This window comes from Triturus cristatus, chromosome 8 (genome assembly GCF_964204655.1).
Source record: "Triturus cristatus chromosome 8, aTriCri1.1, whole genome shotgun sequence".
Taxonomy (NCBI): Eukaryota; Metazoa; Chordata; class Amphibia; order Caudata; family Salamandridae; genus Triturus; species Triturus cristatus.
Window position 1 is genome coordinate 506,220,703 of NC_140591.1, and position 25,025 is coordinate 506,245,727.

The window sequence follows — 25,025 nt, forward strand, 5'->3', positions numbered from 1 at the left end:
GATAAATCCAAGTTCCAGCAGCCTAGTTGTTCTTCTTCACAGCCTCCCACAAAATCCTGACTATATGACAAGAGCACATCTTCCAGTGGGGGCAAATTTCTCATTTTTACCATGTTTGGGAAGAGTAGGTGTGAGGTCAGTGAGTTCTGCAAGTGGTGAAGGAAGGATTTCAGAGTGATTTTGCAACTTCTACATCAGTTTCTTTCAGGCAATTCCGTTCCTGGCAGATGGGATAAAAAGAAAAGCTTTGCAAGAAGGGGTTCAGAAGCTGTTAGATAAAGGGGGTGTTATTCCTGTTCCACATTCACAGAAAGGAAATGGCACATCCTGTTTCTGGTGAACAAACAAATGTAGGAGAATTCAGGCCAGTGGTGGTTATAAAGATGTTGAGCATGTTTTTTTGCCACATAAAATTAATAATGATTGCATTGCAGGAGATTTTCCCCTTTATAAATTAGTGGACTTCCTGGCATCATTGGACTTGTAGGATGCGTACATACATGTGCCAATCCATCTGCGTTCACAGATGTTTCTCCGGTCAGCATGATCTGTTCCAGATATTACCTTTGGGGTTGGCCTCTTCTCTGAGAGTGTTTATTAAAGAGTTGGACACCTCTAGTTGGAATCAATAATGTTAAAGTTATTCAAGTGTTTCCTTATCCAGATGATTTGCTTATCTCCGCTTCTTCTTTCCTTAAGGCAAAGCAACATGTTCAGGAAGTCTGCAGTGTTCTGCCACATCACAGATTCTTGTTGAATCAAACGAGTTGTGTCTCACTCCAATGCAGGATTTGACTTTAAATGTGGCACAGTTCCGGACATCAGTGGGGAGTGTTTTCCTGCCGATAGAGTGAATCTAGACTTTGGTGGTGGAAATCCAGAGATTGTTGGAACAGCAGTTTCTGCCAGTAAAACAATGATTACGGCTGCAAGGTTTGATGTTGGCTCCCTCTTGGTTCTGCCTTGGGCGCAGCTGCATATGTACCCAATGATAAATTCTTGTTGTCACACTGGATTCAAAGTTCTCAGGATTTTAAACAGGGTGTCCCAGTGGCAACGCAATTGAGGGAGAAATTGGACTGGTGGTTGGAGGAGAAGAATCTGGCAGGGGTTTGGCTTTTCCACATATCCCTATCAAAACGTGTCACCACAAATACCAGAAAGCGAGGATGGGGTGCCACTATAGAGGATCTGTCAGCAAAGGGGAAATGGTCAAAAGTCTAATCCACTTGCTCTTCCAATTAGAGAGAACTGAAACCACTGTAGTTGTGGCAACTGGCATTTGCCTCTCAGCAAAGCATCATGTTCAGGTCAGGATAGACAACAAGGTGGTCATGGGGTATGTGAATCACCAGGGAGGATTCATAGGACAGACTCTCAGCTGTTTGAGTCTGGATATTTGCAGGTGGGCAGAGACAGAACTCAGTTCTTTAACTGCAATATACTTACCAGGGAAAGAGAACTGGGTAGCGGACAAGCTGAGTCAAGCTTTTCCACCAATGAACTCTTTATCCTTGATGAAGGAGGAATTTCTGCAGTTTCAGAAGAAGTTTGGAAACCAAAGATAGACTTGTTTGCCTCAAAGGAGAATGCCCGGCTGCCACGGTCTTGCACAATTCTTCCTTGCCAGGAGATTTGGAGGTTGGATGCCATGTCGATCAAGCAGTCGAGGGGTCTGCTACATGACTTTCCTCTGGTACATATGATCCTTAAAGTCTTGCAGAAAATCAGGGAGGACAAGTCTTTGGCAATTCTGATTCTTCTGGGATGGCAGAGACACCCATATCCGCTTGTGCAGATCAACATGCTACAGAGAATGCATCTTCAGGCCTGGTTGTTGAAAGGGTGAATCTGATGGCTAGAGGTTGTTCAACAGTGGTGTCAAATTTGATCCAACAGTCGAGGCCTCCATCTACGTTCAGGTCATATGCTAGGCATTGGGCACATTTTATGAAATGGTGTGAGAAGAAAGGGTGTAATTCTGATTCTATTCTATAGAAGCAATGAGAGATCTTGATTTTTTTGCCGGATGGTTTTACTCTTGGTTTAGCCAAAGTGACTATTAGTGCCCAGTGGGCAGCATGAAGCTTGTTTGATCATCTAGAAATGCTAGTTGCGCAATTGTTTAAATATTTTTCTCTGAAAAGTCCTAGATCTCTGGTTTTTTATCCATAGTGGGATTTACCATTGTATTTATGAGCTCTACAGGGACCACATTTTGAACCTTTGGAGTCAGTAGATCTAACACTCTGAACAAAATGTGGTGTTTTCTGTAACTATTTCTTCAGCCAGGAGAATAGGTGAGAAATGTTCATTTTTGATTTTGAGTAAGAACCATTTTCAAGGGTGTTTTCTGACAAAGTAATTTTGAAGTCTAATCCTACTTTCATACCAAGGTGCCTTCTTTTTTATACAAGTCCAGTGAGGTCATTCTACCGGTCTTTGTTCCTAATCCTAAAACAGAAGAAGATTCTTTGATGCATTTTTAAGATGTGAAGAGGGCTTTTTTATTCTACCTTAATAGAATGAAGAATTTCAGAATGGTGCACAGCTTGTTTGTGACATTTGTTTCAGTAAGGTCTGGATTGAAACCTTCAAATTCTAGAATGAATAGATGGATACAATAAGGAATTTTATTGGCTTATGATACCAAAGATAGGGAAGTAGGGAGTCAGATTTAGGGAAGATCACCTCCTAGAGCTATGTCTACTTCATGGGCCTGTATCTCAATGGAGGAGATCTGCAATGCGGCCTTATGGTCATTCCCTCATACGTTTATGGAACGCTATTGTTCGGAAGTAGGAGATGGTTGTTCAGAGTATTTTGCAACTTCTCTACTGAACTCAAGTATAGATTGATATGTATGTGAAGGAACATATTTTGGTGGTTTGGATTAAAGGCTGAATTGTGTCGTTATGATCCATGAGTGTGTGCATTTGTTGGGGTAATAAATTAAGCTGATTCTGGCTTTGGTGTCAGCTCAGTGTGTAAATACTGGGGCAAGGCAGATGGACGAGGAGGTAATGTCCTGGCTACTTACTGGTAATCTTCATTACTTTGCATCACTGAAGTGTTCAATGGTGGTGCATGAGAGTTTCCATGCATTCATCATGAATTGTGCCAGAAATCTAAATTTACAAAGAATTGCAGACATGGATCGGTGCCAAAATACTGCACCTCTCTGAGGCTGGTATAACAAGGAGAAATATTTGTATTTCTCCTAATTTTTTTCTCTTTAGTTGCGTACTGCATTCTGCAGCATGCATACTGAGAGAAAATTGCCTTAAGCATAGTTTTTGTGCAGCGAGAGGCCCATTCTTGCACAAAAACTATGTCACCACAATGCAAACATCCTTGCATTATGGCACACGTGTGCCTGCACTGGTGCCTGGCTGCTGAAAGTGCACCAGTGCAGGGAGAGAGCAGAACAGTGACACTCCTTTGTAGATATGGTGCAGTTCTGTCTTGTCCAGTCATGTAACGCAGTGCATCAACTTTGTTTGCTGCCCTGCATTGCTTCAACTCTTTGCATATCTGGGCCTCTATCTTTGTTACATGTCTAACCTGCAAGGTTCTACAATGAGGAGATTAGGCATCATAATGCTTTACTAGTTAGCTGAATAAAATGAATAATATCAATTTAATTGGACATGTGACAAACAATGCTTCCCCCAAATTAGGAATTTATTGATCTACAACATCCGAGAAAAGGCTTTCATGTCTTTGATATGGCAAAGAGATTTTCTAAAATGAAGGCAATACACCAGCTACGCTCAAAGCAGACTCTGTGACTGGCACTGCCCTGCTGCTGAGATCTGTGCTGTTCCTGTACTGTGGTTATTTTTAATTATTTATTACAACATTTTCACAGAAATGTTGCTCATTCCTAAAATTACCACTCACAATGAAATATGATTTAGAGTTAACAATGTCACAAAATAATTTAGCAAATTGTCTTTAACGAAGATTACCTGTTTTTGGATAAATTAACACAAAGCTTCCGAGATGGTTTCTACTTTAACAAAGATATAAAGGTAGGTTGTAAATATTGTTCTTGTTAGATTCCGAACAAGAAAGTACATGATTTAGATTGTGGCTATCTGCACTAGAAAAATCTCACAAACAAGATGTTTTTTTTCCATCTTCATCAACCACCTAAATATTCTCTCCACTATGGAGATTTCCAATCTGAAAATTCTTATAAAGTCTCAAAACGGATATTTGTTTTTAAATAACATTTTATTTCCCCCCAGAATTACAGAAGTGCAACTTAAATGTAGTCTTTTAATATTTACATTTTAAATTTGATCTAAACCATCTGATATGGTAATGTCCAAAGTGTTTAGAGAAAAAGACACCAAGGGGCATATGTACAAGCCTCTATCGCCATGCCAACGTCACTTTTACCAACGTTGTGGTGGCGATAGGGGTTGCGCCTTATGTACAAGTCAGTGTTAGGCCACTGAATGTGGCTTAATGCTGCCTTGTACCCAAGGCCCTTTCACGTTTGCGTGAAAGGGGTGGGTAGTGGGTGTTGCGGTGGGCGTTCCACCTCAACACCCATTCATTTTGACGCTGCCCTTTATGTGCAAGGGGGGCATACATACGAGGCAGCGCCAAAATTAAGACCAGGTAAATTCTTGTCTTAAGTTGGCGAAACAACAAGACATGCATTATTTCTCCTTGTTTTTGTTTTTTACATATGTGTTGCCTTTTGCAGCACACATGGAAAAAGCAAAATGCCAAGGTTTGTTTATGTAGAGGAAGGTGTTACTTCCTGTACATAAACAAACCTTTAAAACAAAATCCATTTCGTCACACATGAAAGTGACAACATGGCATTTTAGGATTGTTTATTTGCAAGAAGGGACACCTTCCTACACATAAACAATCTTCCCCTGCATGCAGACACCCTTGCACTATGGTGCGAGGGTGCCTGCGTTGGCGCGAAGTTGCTAAACTTAGCACCATCGCAGGGGGAAACGAAAGGCTGCACCACATTCTTGTAAATATGGTGCAGCCTTGCGTTTCTGAAGGGGCGGAGAGAGGTGTTAAGCCAGGAAGGCTAACGCCTCTCACCGCCACTTTATTGTACACATGGCCCAAATTTACCTATTAAAATGGTTCCCTCAATATCATTAGATATTTCTACCCAAATCAATCTTTTCAATCGCGATTCCGAGAATTTTCCGAGATGATAAATATAGCAAACTATGTGATTAAAGCCTTGATAAGTTATCACGATAAAACCCATTTCTAATCTTAAGACTTCCAACTGAGTCGATCGTCGAATGTCAAAATATGGCTTCCATAGTTAGGATTCTATTTTCTTAAATCCACGGTAGGTGGTTGTACTTTGATAGCATAAAGTGCAATTGCTGGGACTTTTTACAGTACAAACTTCAATTAGGGATGGAACATCTCTTGTTCCTTGTGCTCTTATAAATTGAAGACGGCCCATACCAACTGATCAAGTCATAGCCAGCTGTTTTTTACAGTGCTGGGCAAAGATACATTATTAGTCACATTCGGTCCAAAGTAGACACAACTTTTTACGAGCTCAAGACGTTTTCAATTAAAATGCAATGTCCGTGGTGCCATCAATTCAAATGCCCCATAATTATTATCTTATTTTTGTCATTAACCAGTACATTATGTGACTGCGCAAAGTCTGATCTGGGTGCGTGAATACAGTTTGCCATGTTATAATGCTTGATTTACTTGCATTGTGTTTGAGGAAGGTGTGTGTTGACTGCATGTGCTGTCTCAAACTGTACCCCACTGTACCTTATGAAGATTGTGCTGACAATGCTGATGCTATATTGTACTACTGTATGCAGATGAGAAGCTCTCACTATTTATGTGCCCTTTCTGCAGGTAGGAGGGACGTTTGCCTGTATACTGAACGCGAAAAACGTACTCTGCTACTACATATTTCCCGTGTATGTGTGTGAGGGAAGCTTGCACTGAATACCTGTGCAGCCTTGTACCGTGGCAAATTTTCGCTACTTCTACTAATGCTGCACTGCATTTCTTTATGCATGTGGAAGGCTTGCACATATGCTGCACGCTCTTAAAGTTTAAAGGAAGTTGCAATATTTGAATGTGCAACACTAATTATTTCCAAGCTTCCATTACGCTTGCTGTATTCTTTTGGGCATAACATTTTTTTATATTGCTACAGCATCTTTTTTTGTCAACGTAATTTAACAGAGATGCTTGCAACTTGTCATATATGCAGTGTGTGCGTTTGTGTGTGTGGGGGTGTGGGTGTGCGTGGTGTGTGTGTGCATGTGAAGGTTACTTTTTTGCCATTGATAATTTTTGCCTTTTGTAAATCTGAAAGAAGCTTGCATTGTTTTTTTAAACAGAGGAACTGTTTACTGCTACTGATGTACTTTTTAACTTTCTGTGTCTGTTTCTTTGCTTAGGGAAGCTTGCTCTGTATGTACCCAATCAATATTTGCTTTGTGCATTGGGAACCTTGCACTGCCGATACTCGTGCTATGTTTGCTTTGTGCTTAAGGAACACTTTCACCCTATCTCCAGGCCACACTGTACATAGTTTGTGCAAGGCATTGGGCAAAGTTACTCAGTTGTTGCTGTAATGAACCTGTTTGTCCTTAGAGTAAGCATGTGCCACTACTTCGTTATTGTAGTTCTGCGCATGACGGAAACTCCATTCTCAACATATTAGTGCTGTCTACCCTGCAATAGTGTGTGTCATGTAGCATAATCTGTACAGGTTCTGCAGGAATACAGCGATTTGTAGAATGGGAGACGAATACATGAAAAAAGGAAACACTTGATTGGTCAATGTCATTTTGTTTCTGGAAGGCGATTGGCTTACACACAATTGAGGCCAACTTTAGGAAATCCCCCACTGAGCTACTTATTTCCTATAAGCATCATGTGTATCTGTCAATGCCAGTTACAAACTAAGATACAGTCAGGGGCCAGGAATGTTTTATTGATATGTTGGTCAGAAAGATCCACGATGTCTCCATACCAGCAGTTTATCACTTCACACTGCAAGTCAGGATTGACCAATGATGTTGGTTCTTAAGAGCAACAGATCTCCCTGCTGTTAAATGGTAGAACATGTACGTTGAGATTTTTCTGTGAATGTCTCATCACCGGGGTATTCAGAGATGGTTCAGGAAATATGGTTGACTTAAGGACACCTCTGGGAATTTCCCAGCAGTGGAGTAACTGTCCATTTTGAAGTGCAAAAAATGTATTTGTTAAGAAAGCTTTAATGGTGGCTTACCTGGCAAGGTAGTTGACATTAATATTGTTGCAAAAATATTGTCTGTCAACAACACTGTGGCAGAAGCATCATCATGCCAAGAATATCGTGGCATGTCTCAGAGCGACACGTTTAAGCTGGGTCTTTATGCAGATGATATCGTTTTGTATTCAGGGCACACATGGAAAACAGTGTGAAGCATGGAGGCCAAAGCCAACATGTTTGAGGTCTTTTCTGGTTACTCGATTAATAAGGAAAAGATGGAGATGATTGCATGGAATCTAGCCAGCACAGGGATTTGGAATGAAAAAATGATCAGGTATATGGGTATTTCAGTCCTCCTCAAGTTGTAAGAGGCACAAGGGCGTAATCTGAGGATGGTGAGGAAGGAAACAGAGGCATTTGTAACTAGATGGGGCACCTCCCTTTGACCCTTTATGGAAGTGAAAACTTATTTAAAGTGGCAATTCTTCCTAAGCTGACCTATCTGTTTGACAACATTCCACTCTCATTTCCTAAGTGTAGTTTAGGTAAGATACAAGGGAGGTTTGGGAGCTTTATTTGTTCCTCTAAAAATTTAAGACTTATGGCCCCATTAGGATGGCGGGCGGATTGCACCCGCCGGGCTTGTCATATTAGGATGGCTTGGGGTCCGCGGCGGACGGAAAAACCATCCGCCGCTTTTCTGCCAAGGGCAGAAAACATGTATAATATGGTGGCGGTGTCTGTAAGACACCACCATCCATATTATGATGATGGCGGCAATTGGCCTTTCCATGGCGGCATCGAGGCATGCGGTCTTCTGTGTTGGGGACCCATTGCGGGCCCTGGGGTGTTGAGGGGGGGGGTACCCATGGTACCCCCGACATTTGCATGCAGAAGGTGGCAGGCACTGCGCGGTGCCTGTCACATTGAGCATGCAAATGCACAACATGCAGTTTTTACACATTGCGGCGGGTGCTGCTTGCAGCACCGCCCGCCGCAAGGTAAAATATGTAGGATGCGCCCGCCAGTGTGGTGGGCGCATCATAATAGGCACGGCGGGACTGCCGTACCCCTGGCGGGCGACCCCGCATACAGTTACGGTGTCCGCCCGCCATCGTAATGGTGCCCTAAGTTAGAAAAAACTAAGAGGAAAATTGGTTAGGGGTGGGGTAGCATTGCCGAATGTCCTCCTCTATTACCTCTACTTCTAATTTAGGAACTGCAGAATGTTCTTAGTGAACCAAGGCAATTCTAGTAGGGGTAGAAGTTATTATGGACTGTTGAATTTGATTGGGCAGGATGGCTTCCTGTATAGGTTTGGGATGAGAAGTATTCAAAGAAGGCTGGCTGAAGGTGCCGTCGACTTTCTTAGTGGTTTGGTATTGATTCAGGAAAATCCTTGGAATAAATTATTGTTCAGAGTTTGCGTCAGTTTGGAATTTCCCAGGTATGCCTTCATTTCTTTTGGGTAAGCTGATTACTCTTGATTAAATCTGGTGTTAATTGCTGGGGAAGCTGCGGCAAGGCTCTGAGGGAATCTTGTAGTACTTCAAAACTTGTGAAGCGACATTCCATTCCAACCACAAGCCGCACAGCCAATGAAGACAAAATGAAATGAACTCCTTCATGAGTTAATTTACTCCATTTTAAGCCATGTTTTTTCATAAGTTTCTCATTGTTTTCCTTTTTCTTCCTTCACATAAAAGGCTGCATGTTTCCCGATTCCTTTCATTTGCTAAAGATATGCCCATTCGGGCCTTGTTCTGTAGCACGAGGGTAAACGTTATTCATCCCAGGCAGCTGTGTTTACTGAGACCCAAAGCATTTCGGGCTGCAACTGCCCTTCTTCGGGGGTAGCTATAAATCAAAATTAAAAACCCCTATTAATATTTCACAACATGAAACGTAAACTACAAGTTATAATGTCTTGACACTTTCTACCAACCATAATCCTTGTGTGTTGAATGTGAAAAAATAATACCTAAACATAATCCCAACCATTATCTCAAATGTAAAACTAAAACCAAACACTTTGACCAAATCATCCTCTCATCAAAATGTTAAAAAACAGACTGTTGAACATTTAGGTCTGCATTCTGTCACTGTATGTAATCTTGTGGTAGGCATTGGGTAAAAAAACTAAGGGCACGCTGTCTAGGTACAAATATATGTAATTGACTTCCTGGGTGTTTGGGCACAGATGGGTCGATAAGGAGAAATGGGAATTGGAGGACGGATTCCAAGATCCTAGGCCAATTAAGAAGTACATTTTTATTTGGTGTTGGGAGCTGGTGAATGCTAATGAAGAGAGTTGTAACATCCCAGTTCATGCTTGGGGTGGATATCAGCCATTAGACGAACATGCTAATATTTGGCAGACCTCCTTACGTCTCCTATATTCCACAGTAAATCAGCATCTCTTAGGAAAAATCATCTTTTTTTAAATGACACAGAAGATATCTGAGTCCGAAGAAAGGAGCAACATTTGCATAAAATGCTTCCCTATATGATAATTGGTGGGGAGAGGAAAAGGCGGACAATATTCATATATTTGTGTCTGTTTCTATGATTATGTAGTACTTCAAATCAAATCAAATCAGGTGTTTGTTAAGCTAGACTACTCACCCATAAGAGTCCCAAGGTGCTGGGAGGTGTGGGGGGGTTCGCAGGTTCCAGTCCATCAAGGAGGGGCTCTGTTGAAAAGCCAGGATTTGAGGTTTCTTGCGAAGATGGGGAGCGATGTTATCTGTCTGAGGTGGAGCGGAAGGTCGTTCCAGGCTCTGGTCGCTCGGAAGGAGAAAACGCGGCCTCCCGATCTGGTCTCGCTGGTGCGGGGGACCACGGCGTAGGAGAGCTGGGAAGATCGTAGGGACCTTTGGGGTGCGTGGAATTTGAGTCAGCTATTCAGGTATGCTGGTCCGGTATCGTGGAGGGCCTTGTGAGCGTAGGTTAGCATCTTGAAGGTGACTCTAGCTTCGATGGGGAGCCAGTAAAGTGTGCGCAGGTGCTGGGAGATGTGGTACAAAAGGGGGTGGTGATGGACGGAGCATCAGAACCAATCAAACACTCACACTCAGTCAACAGATCTGGGTTTGATCCATCACCGTTCTTTAGCCCACTCTGCCACCCCAGTTCAGACATGGCCATATGCAAATCAGTCTGACCCTGTGCCTCATGGGAACAGTCCAGCCCGAACTGCCAAGCCATGCCTTCCCTGGACCGGAAACAAGCTTCCTAGGACCGGTTTCTGGCATTTCAGCCGTCTTCAGCCAGTCTTGCTTGAATCCAGTGGCAAAGTGAGCAAGGGACTCACGTCTGAGCATACCCTGCCAACTTATGGCGAACAAAGCGGTACAAAAGGGGGTGGTGATGGACGGAGCATCAGAACCAATCAAACACTCACACCCAGTCAACAGATCTGGGTTTGATCCATCACCGTTCTTTAGCCCACTCTGCCACCCCAGTTCAGACATGGCCATATGCAAATCAGTCTGACCCTGTGCCTCATGGGAACAGTCCAGCCCGAACTGCCAAGCCATGCCTTCCCTGGACCGGAAACAAGCTTCCTAGGACCGGTTTCTGGCATTTCAGCCGTCTTCAGCCAGGCTTGCTTGAATCCAGTGGCAAAGTGAGCAAGGGACTCACGTCTGAGCATACCCTGCCAACTTATGGCGAACAAAGCGGTACAAAAGGGGGTGGTGATGGACGGAGCATCAGAACCAATCAAACACTCACACCCAGTCAACAGATCTGGGTTTGATCCATCAACGTTCTTTAGCCCACTCTGCCACCCCAGTTCAGACATGGCCATATGCAAATCAGTCTGACCCTGTGCCTCATGGGAACAGTCCAGCCCGAACTACCAAGCCATGCCTTCCCTGGACCGGAAACAAGCTTCCTAGGACCGGTTTCTGGCATTTCAGCCGTCTTCAGCCAGGCTTGCTTGAATCCAGTGGCAAAGTGAGCAAGGGACTCACGTCCTGAGCATACCCTGCCAACTTATGGCGAACAAAGCGGTACAAAAGGGGGTGGTGATGGACGGAGCATCAGAACCAATCAAACACTCACACCCTGCTGGGAGATGTGGCAGTGTCTTGGCAGGTTGAGGACCAGTCTTGCGGCAGCGTTTTGGATGTTCTGTAGCTTGTGGGGGAGGTTTTTTTTAATTCCGGCATAGAGTGCGTTGCCATAGTCAAGCCTGCTGGTGACCAGGGCGTGAGTAACAGTCTTTCTGTGTTCGAGGGGGATACATTTGAAGGTCTTACGTAGGAGGCAGAGGGTGTGGAAGCAGGAGGCCCATTTTGAGCTCTGAGTCCAGGATGATTCCCAGGTTGCGTGCATGGTCCGTGGGGGTGGGCGGGCTTCCGAGGTCGGAGGGCCACCAGGTGTTGTTCCAGGCATCTTGGTTTGGGCCCATGAGGAGTACTTCCGTTTTGTTGGTGTTTAGTTGTAGGCAGCTGTTTTTCATCCATTTGGCGATTCCTTCCATGCCTTCTCGAAAGTTGTGTCTGGCGGTGTTGGGTTCATTGGATAGGCTGAGGATGAGTTGGGTGTCGTCTGCGTATGACACAATGGTGAGTTTGTAGGTTCTGACGATGGGGCGAGCGGAGCCATGTAGACGTTGAAGAGTGAAGGGCTGATGGAGGACCTCTGGGGGACTCTGCAGGTGGTAGGTGTAGGGTTCGAGAGGAAAGGGGGGAGTATGACCCGCTGCGTTCTGCTGGAGAGGAAGGAGCGGATCTAGTCGAGGGCCTTGTCTAGGATCCCTGCGTCATGGAGAATGTGTATTAGGGTGTGGTGAGAGACTGTGCCGACCGCCGCTGAGAGGTCGAGGAGGATGAGGGCTGCTGTTTCTCCTTTGTCCAGTAAGGTACGGATGTCGTCTTTTGCAGCGAGGAGGGCGGTTTCCGTACTGTGAAGCCAGATTGGGAGGTGTCGAGGATGTTGTGTTCTTGGAAGAATGTGGCGAGTTAGCTGTTGATGGCTTTTTCGATGACCTTCGCTGGGAACGGGAGCAGGGAGATGGGTCTGTAGTTTTTGAGGTCGGTGGGGTCTGCCGAGGGTTTCTTCAGGAGGGGGTTGATCTCAGCGTGTTTCCAGTCATCAGGGAATGAGTCGGTTGCCAGGGAGCGGTTGATGGTGTAGCAGAGCATGGGTGCGATGGTGTCAGCAGCTCTGTTGAAAATGTGCTGGGGGCAGGGGTCCGTGGGGGCCCCGGAGTGGATTGACTTCATCGTCTTCAGTGTGTCTTCGGTGGTGAGGGCTGTCCAGTTGTTGATCACTGGCTTCAGGGTGTCGGGGGTGGTTGGTGAGGGTTCAGTGTGTTGGTTGTCTTTGTCGAAGTTGTCGTAGATGCTCTTGATTTTGTGGTGGACAAATGTGTTGAGTTTGTCGCAGATCTTTTGTGAGGGAGGGATGTCGGTGGACTCGCAGGTGGGTTGGGCGAACTCCTTGATGATGTTGAAGAGTTCTTTGCTGTTGTGTGCATGAGTGGAGATTCTGTCTTCAATCGCTTTTTTCCTCGTTTTTCTGATGAGTTTGTGGTGGGCATTGGTGGTGGCTCTGAAGTTGTTGTGGGCTTCTGTGGATTTGGTGCTCCTCCAGGCCATTTTGAGGTGGTGGCAAGTGCATCTAGACTCTCGAAGTTCGGGGGTGAACCATCTAGCTTTCTTTGCGTAGGTGTTGTTGTTTTTCTTGAGGGGGGCTATGGTGTTGGCGCTGTCGGAGATCCATCTGTGCATGGTTCAGCTGCGGTGTTGGCGTTGTCATTTTCCGCGATGGTTGGGGTGGAGTTGCTGAGTGACGAGGTTAGCTGGTAGTCAGTGATTCTGGTCCAGTTTCTTCGTGGGAGCAGGTGCTGGTGTCTGTGGATGGTGGGTGTTCTGAAGGTGAAGTGGACGCATCGATGGTCAGTCCATGGGAGTTCGGTGGTGTGGCTAAAGGTGATGGAGTTTCCTGTTGTGAAGAGGGGGTCAAGGGTGTGTCCTGCTGAGTGCGTGGGTTTGGTCACGATCTGGCGTAGTCCAATGTTGTGGAGGTTGTCCAGGAGGGATGTCGTTCTGGGTCCAGTTGGTTGTCGAGGTGAAAGTTGAGGTCTCTCAGTAAGGTGTAGTTCGTGGACGCGATGGCATGCAGGGAGATGATGTCCATGATGGAGTTGGTGAAAAGTCTGCAGGGTCCAGTGGGACGGTAGATGAGGTTTCCTCTCAGGGTGGAGTTAGGGCTGGCCAGTATCTTGAAGTGAAGGTGTTCCATCACGTCTGTGGGCTCGTCGGGGAGTGTGCTCAGGCGGGGGGTGGATTTGTGGACGATGGCGATTCCTCCTCCCGGGTGGGTGGGGCAGTCCTTCCTGGAGATCTTGTATCCTTGGGGAATGGCAATGGCGATGTCCGGTCCCGAGGTGGTGTTGGTCCAGGTTTCGGTAAAGAATGCTACGTCTGGGGTAGTGCTGTAGAGGAGGTACCAGATATCAGTGGCGTGTTTGTGGAGGGATCGGAAGTTGAGGAGGACGCATTGCAGGCTCTTCGGTTTGGTTGTGTTGTTGCAGGAGTATTGCGCTGGGTCAGTGATCTTGGCGGTGCTGCAGGTGTGCCGACAGCAGTGATAGCTGAAGGGTCCGTGGGTGTAGGCTGGTGATGCTAGCTTGCAGTTGTTGTTGCCGCCTGGGTTCAGAGTGTAGAGTGCCGCTGGGTCGTAGCATTGGCGGTGCAGAGATCCAGGGTTCCTGGCGCTGGTCGCAGTCAGGTCATGGACTGGCGCAAACGAGCTTGCCTTTTGCGTCCTGGCAGCAGGGCAGGTGCGCGGGAGCGCAGGGGCCGCCATTAAGTAGGGGTCGGGGAGGGCTGGACAGCTGGGAGGCAGGAGCGGGGAGGGGAGCTGGAGTGGGCCAGTCGCACTGGTCGTGCTGGGGGGAGGGGCCGCGGCGGGGAAAAACAGGCTGAAAAAGGCAAAAGGAAAAAGGCAAAAAGAGAGAGAAAAGTGCAAATAAGGCAGCAAAAGTGCAGGAAAGAGTGGAGGAAAGACACAGAGGACACAAGAGAGTGGAAGGGGGAGATTGAGATTAGGGTAAAACCGAGTGAAAAATGGAGGAAAGACACAGAAGGAGAGTGAAGGGGGAGCTTGAAATGAGGGGAAAACGACTGAAAAAGTGCAAGAAAGAGTGGAGGAAAGACACAGAGGACACAGGAGAGTGAAAGGGGGAGATTGAGATGAGGGTAAAAGCGAGTGAAAAACGGAGGAAAGACACAGAAGCAGAGTGAATGGGGAGCTTGAAATGAGGGGAAAACAACAGAAAATGGAGGAAAGACCCAGAAGGAGAGTGAAGGGGGGAGATAGAAGTGAGGGAAAAAACGAGTGAAAAAGGAGAGAAAAAGTGGAGCAAGAGAATGGAGACAGAGGTCCACTGGACCACCAGGGATGAAGCGCAGGTGAAACCTGTGGCTAGATGAGGGCCTCAAACACCAACACTCAAGAGTGCAGGGGCTTGGGGGAGGCCTCACTTAATGGTGGAGCTGCGAGGGAGGGAGAGCAACTTCATTGACAATGAGTTAGTGGTCTTGCTTTTACTTTTTACTTTACTTGCTTGTACTTCTATTTTAACTACAATTTTCTTCACAGGAGTTGAGTTTATGGTTTTGCAAACACCCTCTCTGGAGAGGCCTCTCTAGAGGAGGTGTTTCCCTGGTCCCAACGGGACAATCTGTTCTTGAACACTTGGGATGATAACATGATTTGTTAGAGTAGGTATTTGTTATGTTTTAGTTTTCTATAGCAGTGTTATTTCTTTTGTTACAAGGTAGTGTAGGCTTTGATATTTAGGAAAGAAACTTATTTTGTTTTGCACCATTGTGTACATTTACTTGTTTTATTTAGATACTATTGATTTAATTTTCTAAAGGGATTGTGACATTGCCAGGTCTTGGTAGATTTGTTCTTTTTTATTTCAATTAATTGATGCAGAGTTGGGTGGCTCCTTCCAGGTGCTCCTTGCAATTGTACCACTCTTCCACTGCTTTGTTTATTTTAGTTCCTTGCCATTTTGTACTGTCATATACATCTGCCATAGTACAGAGAGTGCACCCTGATTCGTGCAGGCATCCAACCCACGTGTGCAGTGCAGTGCAGTGGTGGTAAAAAAAATCTGAAAGGAATAATGAGGCAGACTTAACAAATGAATGCCAACAAAGCATGTGTGCCATTTTCAGGGACGTATCCTTTTCAAAACCAGCACCGGTAAGGGGCTAATAGATTTTCTTCTTGTTCAATTTCTGAGTTTAGCTCTAAGCAACAAATGTTTTGAAACTTTACAACACCATGGTAGATTATTTATCTGAGGACAGAAAGCTCTTTAATTTCATCTTAGGTTTAACACATAATCAGTTAAGAGCCGTCTATTAAAGAGGTGCTTATAAGGCACCAGGGGATTTTGACTGAGTTGATGAAAAGTGTTTTTTAACATAAAGGCTGGGGTAAAGTCTTCATAAAGAAAAGTAGGGTCAATGTTTCCAATAACCTTACTCAATTGTTGTATGGTTATAATATTCATTTTGGACACACTGGGGCTGATTCCAATCTCGGTCGGAAGGGCACCGAATCGGGTTCGGCCGGAAAAACTACGAGCCGTACGCGTGTTTTCCAGCCGACTCGTACAGCTGTACGAGCGAGCAAGTACGATGCGAGGTACATGAAATTCATCGACCGAGTCGTTTCCGGGTCTGAACTGCTCCGTACATCCCGGTCGGAAGCTAACCGTTGCGTGCAATGGATGCAATTTACAACCGAGCCAGTACGATGCATGCGTCGGACAGCCTGTGTGAGCCGGAGAGTCCGGCTCGCAAAAGCTCCCGGAGTCGGACTTTGGGGGTCTGCGTCGGAGCCACTGACACCCGCAGCCCTACGACTCGGACACAGGGGGGGACCTATGGGTCTCCCCAACACAGGCATGTATGGTGCGGGTGGCATCAACGTGTACCCACTGTAGGGGGTGCACTTGTTTGAGATGTACCCATTCAGTCAATGGGAGCCCATGTACGCGTTGTACGACCGGCTCCCAGTGACTTCTATGGGAGTCCGACCGAACCGAGTCCGACAGCATACGTGCGCATCGTACTCGCTTGGTCGGACTGTAGGGGTCCGGCTCGGTCGGAAAACACTCCGGATTCGACTCGGTCAGAGTGCTTTCCGACCTGGATCGGAATCGGCCCCACTGTTGTTCAAGAGTGTAAATAAGATTCCTTACTGTGCATCTTGCTGTGCAGTTCATGGTGCAGAGAGAGGGATGTGGTAGCTGAGGAGCTTTAAAGTCTCACGTATTGCCGGTTATTTAATGTGCACAGTTAGTTGTATTAGTAGATGAATGGTAGCCCTACTCCTGAGTTGCACATGCTTTTCCTGGCTTTAGATAGTGTAATGTCCTGAGAAGGACAATAAAGAAGTGCATGGTAATGAATGTTAGACATATTTCTGTGATGAACAGTTCATTTGGACTGTGTATTATGATGTGGTTCTTGGCTTTTGCTTTTATGCTCAAGTGTGTATATATATATACATATATACATATATATATATATATATATATATATATATATATATATATATATATATATATATATTCCAATCGAGAAGCACCCAAATTGAGGAAACCACACGCGGCGTGCATTTCATCTTTATTTGCAAGGCGGCATTCAAACATCCCTCTGGACATAGAATTCAGTGTTCAAATCTTGCCATAATGTTCCGACGCGTTTCGGGCATCCTTTCGCCCTTTCTCATGGAATGGCAACTGGAGTGTAGCGGCAGAAAAGGTCTTGCACCAGCAATATTTGTAAGTCCCGCCCCATGGGCGTAGCTGCTACGTGCATGATGGTATCTGTAGTTTGTTCATTGTCAGCCATAGTGGATGCTGCCACTTGTTCTCCTTGGTAAGTTAAAAGCCATAGTGGCACCAACTCTTGTGTACCTGGGGGTTGTTGGTTTTACCTTTTTCCTTGTAAATATGGCACGTCGTTCCATCTTGGCTGCCTTCGTGGCAGCTCCGGACCCGCTCGTCCGCAGGGGGGTTGTCCTCGTGACCAGGGCGGGCCGCAACATATTCCAATCGAGAAGCACCCAAATTGAGGAAACCACAAGCGGCGTGCATTTCATCTTTATTTGCAAGGCGGCGTTCAAACATCCCTCTGGACATAGAATTCAGTGTTCAAATCTTGCCATAATGTTCCGACGCGTTTCGGGCATCCTTTCGCCCTTTCTCATGGAATGGCAACTGGAGTGTAGCGGCAGAAAAGGTCTTGCACCAGCAATATTTGTAAGTCCCGCCCCATGGGCGTAGCTGCTACGTGCATGATGGTATCTGTAGTTTGTTCATTGTCAGCCATAGTGGATGCTGCCACTTGTTCTCCTTGGTAAGTTAAAAGCCATAGTGGCACCAACTCTTGTGTACCTGGGGGTTGTTGGTTTTACCTTTTTCCTTGTAAATATGGCACGTCGTTCCATCTTGGCTGCATTCGTGGCAGCTCCGGACCCGCTCGTCCGCAGGGGGGTTGTCCTCGCGACCAGGGCGGGCCGCAACATATTCCAATCGAGAAGCACCCAAATTGAGGAAACCACACGCGGCGTGCATTTCATCTTTATTTGCAAGGCGGCGTTCAAACATCCCTCTGGACATAGAATTCAGTGTTCAAATCTTGCCATAATGTTCCGACGCGTTTCGGGCATCCTTTCGCCCTTTCTCATGGAATGGCAACTGCAGTGTAGCGGCAGAAAAGGTCTTGCACCAGCAATATTTGTAAGTCCCGCCCCATGGGCGTAGCTGCTACGTGCATGATGGTATCTGTAGTTTGTTCATTGTCAGCCATAGTGGATGCTGCCACTTGTTCTCCTTGGTAAGTTAAAAGCCATAGTGGCACCAACTCTTGTGTACCTGGGGGTTGTTGGTTTTACCTTTTTCCTTGTAAATATGGCACGTCGTTCCATCTTGGCTGCCTTCGTGGCAGCTCCGGACCCGCTCGTCCGCAGGGGGGCTGTCCTCGCGACCAGATATGAGGCCGCACTCCAGTGCAGGTAAGTGTCATCACTTTTATTGAAAACAGGCTGATTCACACCCCGTAATGGTGCCCCCCTGGCATGACGCGTTTCGAGGATTCAATCCTCTTCCTCAGATGCCAGAAGCACGAGCAGTCAGTATTGCGTTCATCTGCACTGTCCTCGCACGCTATTTGTTCAATTACTAAATTACTGATTGGCCTCTGGTGTGCCGTTTCAACGATGCATGCTGGGACCTGCAGTTTTGTTACGCACCTTTCATCCCTCTGGTGGGTCGAGTGCTCGTGCAAGATGAAGGGGCCAATCCTCAGCTCTCCATTGAGCCCCCGAGTGAGACGCAGACTGTTTAATTTGTGCATCCTGCTCTGCAGATCACAAAGGAAATGGTTCCCTGCGCAGACCAGCCCAGTCCAGTGGCGGTGCGTCGCCTCCACGGCCTGGCAGCGCCGTGAATACTTGTTTCCAAAAAGTCCCCCAGATATGAGGCCGCACTCCAGAGCAGGTAAGTGTCAACACTTTTATTGAAAACAGGCTGATTCACACCCCGTAATGGTGCCCCCCTGGCATGACGCGTTTCGAGGATTCAATCCTCTTCCTTAGATGCCAGAAGCACGAGCAGTCAGTATCGCGTTCATCTGCACTGTCCTCGCACGCTATTTGTTCAATTACTAAATTACTGATTGGCCTCTGGTGTGCCGTTTCAACGATGCATGCTGGGACCTGCAGTTTTGTTACGCACCTTTCATCCCTCTTGCATGGCAAGCGGGAGGGTTAGTGGCAGCACAATGGCTATGATGGGCAAGAAGGAGGGTGCAGGGGCATGCACAAAGGACCATGGAGGATAGAAGGGAGGGTCAGGACCTGGGCACAGACAAGAGAGTTCAGGGGAAGGGGCCTCACAACAGACCGCACGGGGCAGGCAGGAGGAGCAGTTGCAGCACAACAGATCAGGGAGGGCAGAAGGGTGTGGTAGTAAAATGGACCATGGAGGACAGGAGGAAGGGGATAGGGGCATGGCATGTGGACAGGCAGGGTAGAGGTGGCAGGGACAGGTTACAGTCATCTGACAATGCTAGGCAGGTGGTAGGGGAGTGGCAGCTCAACAGAACACTCAGAGTAGATAGGAGTGGCAGGTCCATGGAACATAGTGGGCAAAAAGGATGGAGCAGGGGCATTCACAAAGACATCGGAGGGCAGGGGGAAGGAGAATAGGGGCAGCAAGCTAAGCACAGAGGCTAAGCAGGAGGTCAATGATGGGCCATAGAATTGGGCAATGGAGGGCAGGAAGAGTGGACTGGTACATCATGCTAAATGGAGGGCAGTGGCAGCACATCAGACCATGCATGGCAGGAGGGAGGAGGCTAGTCCATGGATTCAGACAACTGAGGATAGGGAGGAGGTGGATGGGGCAGCAAGCTAACTGTTCAGAGAAGGTGGGTATTAGGAACTTTATTGTTTTTAAAATGTGTGTATGTGAGAACTACTAAAAATATGAACAAGTATGCAGCATAATCTCACTTTTATTCAGGAAGAAGAGGACGTTTGTGACTGTGACTCCAGGGTCACTTGGCAAAAACACCCCCTGACCCTCCACCCCCATCGCAAAATGTAATGCCCGTGAAAAGGGTAGGTGGATGCAGTGTTATATAGAACACAGTCCAGAGAGCATGATTGAAAATGAAAACTAGATGTAGTATAGGGTATAAACTATGCACCAAAAAGTGTGATATAAGATGAACCGGGGCGTGAAATATAATATGCAATACATTGTGCGCAATGACAGATTTATTGGAGAGTGCGAGATAGCACAGCCACTAGCGCGTGCTATGCGATATGCGCCTTGGAGTGTAATATGCACAGGGCAGTTTTGTGTAACATAACTAGTCTTTAAAGTTGTAATATAAAATATGTGCTGGGGAGTGTAAAGTTGCATATGCACTGTGACAAAGATATGGATCCCAGATTGTCATATGTATGGCATAGCGCTGTGCGTTATAACATACACATCGAGGAAGGCACGTTAGATGGGGCAATATAACCTGTGCGAAGGCAAGTGTGGCATGACATATTCACGAGGTGGTGTTACAGTGCACATGGGCTAGAGAGTGTTATAGCATACGCACTATCTGGTGGAATACAACACAGAGGTGTGAGGCAATCGGCGGGCACTGGTGGGTGTAACACAGCATTGGGCTCAGCCAGGAGCACGCTGTGACTCTCAAAAGAGGTTCGTCTCCTTTCCAGAGAGTAAAATAAAAAGTATTACACATCCGGCGGTGGATGTGTTGTTTATTAACCGTGAGGGGGGTTTCTTGCATAGTTTGGTCAAATTTTTGTCGAATCCCCTTTGAATGGCTTGGTGTGCGTGTATATTAAATGTGCCCGTCAATAGCTACCCATGTTTGTATAAATAAACAACAAGGGTGTCTACTTGGAGAGAACCCACCGGCGGGGGTGCCGGGATTAGGCACGGTAGGGCGTCAGACACGTCAGAGCTTCACTAGCGGTGTAAATACATTCCATGTAGATTCATTCTATGCATAGTCGCCTTTTAATGAATATCACGCAAATCGTCATGGTGATAGGTACATACGGTTTGTCTAGCATGTCCTAGGTGTTTCTATAAATATATATATTTTTAAAATAATAAAAAACAAAGGCCGGCCCCGGGGGATGGGGTCCCCGGAGCCATAAGTGGCCTGAGGAGGGGGGCAACGCAGCCCCCTCCTAAAGAATTTAAATAAAAAAAAGGCCATGATCCGGGGGTTGGGGCCCTCCTCCTTAAAAAAATTAAATAAATAAAAGACCGGCATCACGCTGGAGGCCACACCCCCTCCTTGCAGCACTCTGCAAACGCACCCCCTGGCCAGTTGTAAGTTGGGGAATTAATTCCCCTTCAATACTGAGGGTCCCTGAGGGCCAACTAGCCCAACAGGTATCTCCAGTGTGCGCCAGGGAGCTGCGTTGCAGACAGGTGTTCTGAGGCCACGCCCCTTTTTACACCTCTATGCAACTCAGCTCTGTGGCGCTTACTGGAGGTACCTAGTGGGCTAGTTTGACCCTAGGGACCCTTAGGATTCAAGGGGACTTAATCTCTCAACTTAGAACGGCCACAGGGCGCGTTTACACAGTGGTGAAGGGAGGGGACAGGGACCGAGGTGACGTGTACAAACACGCCCTGTGGCGCGTTTTAAGTTGGGGAAATAATTCCCTTTCAATCCTGAGGTACCCTGGGGGCCAACTAGCCCACCAGGTGCTTCCAGTAAGTGCCACTGATCTGCGTTGCAGAGAGGTGGTGCAGGCCGTGCCCCTTTTTACACCTCTCTGCAATGGCGCTTACTGGACGTACCTAGTGGGCTATTTTGCCCCTAAGGATCCTCAGGATTCAAGGGGACTTAATCTCCCAACTTAAAAAACGGCCACAGGGCATGTTTACACAGTGGGGAAGGAAGGGGACAGGGCCTAAGGTGACGTGTGCAAACACGCCCTATGGCGCGTTTTAAGTTGGGGAAATAATTCCCCTTCAATCCTGAGGGCCCCTGGGGGCTAACTAGCCCACCAGGTGCTTCCAGTAAGCGCCACTGAGCTGCGTTGCAGAGAGGTGGTCCAGGCCGTGCCACTTTTTACACCTCTCTGCAACGCAGCTCTGTGGCGCATACTGGAGGTACCTAGTGGGCTAGTTGGACCATAGGGACCCTCAGGATTAAAATTAACTTAATCTCCCAACTAAAAATGGCCACAGGGCTTGTTTACACAGTGGTGAAGGGAGGGGACGGGGCCTGAGTTAACGTGTGCAAACAAGCCCTGTGGCGCGTTTTAAGTTGGGGAAATAATTCCCCTTCAATCCTGAGGGCCCCTGGGGGCTAACTAGCCCACCAGGTGCTTCCAGTAAGCGCCACTGAGCTGCGTTGCAGAGAGGTGGTCCAGGCCGTGCCACTTTTTACACCTCTCTGCAACGCAGCTCTGTGGCGCATACTGGAGGTACCTAGTGGGCTAGTTGTACCCTAGGGACCCTCAGGATTCAAATGAACTTAATCCCTCTTGCATGGCAAGCGGGAGGGTTAATGGCAGCACAATGGCTATGATGGGCAAGAAGGAGGGTGCAGGGGCATGCACAAAGGACCATGGAGGATAGAAGGGAGGGTCAGGACCTGGGCACAGACAAGAGAATTCAGGGGAAGGGGCCTCACAACAGACCGCGCGGGGCAGGCAGGAGGAGCAGTTGCAGCACAACAGATCAGGGAGGGCAGAAGGGTGTGGTAGTAAAATGGGCCATGGAGGGCAGGAGGAAGGGGATAGGGGCATGGCATGTGGACAGGCAGGGTAGAGGTGGCAGGGACAGGTTACAGTCATCTGACAATGCTAGGCAGGTGGGAGGGCAGTGACATTGACATTGACATCCTATATTTACAATGGTAAGTACAAACATATTGAAAAAAAATATTGATGTAAAAAATGTCGTTGTACAAAATATTGATTTTAATATATGTATAAAAAATAATATTAAATATAATACATAATAAAATTAACTGTAAAAAAAGTATTAGGTTTAATATACATTTAAAAAAATATAACATGTATACATGTATATATTGATATATATATAAGGATTATGCCTGAGTTACTGGATATCGATCCAGAGATGAACAGGTACGGACCACCAATGTCTTTGAGTTTCAATAAGTATCCAAGAGCGAAAGGTTACTGCTTCATTTTTGTTGTATTAGCATCACCAGAGTTAGTGCAGACAAGTGTCCGCCCCGGACGCGTTTCGATCGCATAAGCGATCTTGATCATTTGTATATATATGTACGCCAATAACATAAAATCTAATGGAAAAATATTATATAATTATATAATGAATTGAAACATTAAACTATTTAAAATTACTATTCCCACTCCAGTGAGTACAACAGTAGGGGAAGTGTTGGATAGTGGAGAGGTAAAAATTACTATCTTCACTCCTGTGAGTGCAACAGTAGGAAAAGTGATTAATAGCAGAGGGGTAAAACTTACTATTCCCACTCCAGTTAGTGCAACAGTAGGGAAAGTGTTGGATAGCGGAGGAATAAAAATGACTATTACCACTCCAGTGAGCGCAACAGTAGGGAAAGTGCTGGATAGCGGAGGGATAAAACTGACAATTCCCACTCCAGTGAGTTTAACAGTAGGGAAAGAGTTGGATAGCCGAGGGGTAAAAATTACGATTTCCACTCCAGTGAGTGCAACAGTAGGGAAAGTGTTCGATAGCGGAGGGGTAAAAAACTACTATTCCATCTCCAGTTAGTGCAACACTTGAGAAAGTGTTGGATAGCAGAGGGGTAAAAATTTATACTCCAGTCAGTTCAAAATTAAAACCAAACAAAATATCATCAACACAAAATAGAAACATCTTATAATGTTAAATAGACAAATATCTAGAAATGTTATAATATATACATGTAAAAATAATTTAAAGACAAATAACTATTTTTAATTAGAAAATATTTATAAACAAAAACATTACATAAATGTAATCTTTTTTATTTCCTAACATATACGACCGCACAATTCACAAGACATATCTAATTTTTTTTAAATGTACCTCCCTAATTAACATAATTAACTATCAATTATAGAAATATTATTAATAAAAAAACAAATTAAAACAGATAAAAATGAATGTACCCCCAAACGTTACCCCTATAAAACCAAAACTCACACAAAAAATAAACGATTACCCTAATTAATTATCAATTGATGAATTAATATTAATGCTCAACTAATTATTAATTAATTAAACAAAAATTACTTTCCGCCCTCTACCCCTATAAACCCCACAACTCACACCTAAAAATCATTACACAATTTCCACAATTAATTTTAAAATAATAAATTAATATCAATTAGCAACTACTTAATAATTAATTAAAAATAAATTACTTCCCATCCTTTACCACTATTAGCCCCATAACTCACATCTAAAATTAATTACACTATTGCCATATTTAAATGTCAATTAATTAATTAGCATTAATTAACAAATAATTATTAATTATTTAAAAATTAAATTACTTCCCGCCCTTCACCCCTATGAACCACACATCCCGCTCCTGAAAAGAATTACACTGCTAACATAATTATTTACCAATTAATTAATTAATATTAACAACCAAATAATAATTACTTAATAATAAATTACTTCCTACAATGAGCACCATAAAATCTAAATTAAATAAATATAAATACATTCCGACCCTTTACCCCTATAAACCTCACAAGCCACTCCTAAAAAAAACCCAATTACCATAATTAATTACCATTTAAATAATTAATTAATATTAATTAACAACGAATTAATAATTAATTAACAATATATTACCTCCCACAATTGACTCTATAAAATTAAATAAATAAATATAAATAAAAATATTTAGTAATTTATTATTATTAAATTACTTCCCACCCTATTCCCCTATAAACCCACAACCTGCTACAGAACTAAAACACGCGAAATGGTATTAAAATATAATTGCTAACTACTAAAAATGTAACACATATATAAAAAAATACAATACTTATACAAAAAAATAGATCTCATACATTTAAAATACATACTTAAGCACTTAACACTAATTAAAAAATCGATATTTTAAACAACTATATTTTTAAAATGAAATTAATGACTTCGATATTTTTAAAAACAATATTTCTTACCTTAAAGTCGATATTCTTGACCATTATATTCTTGCTGTCGATATTTCTGTGTCAC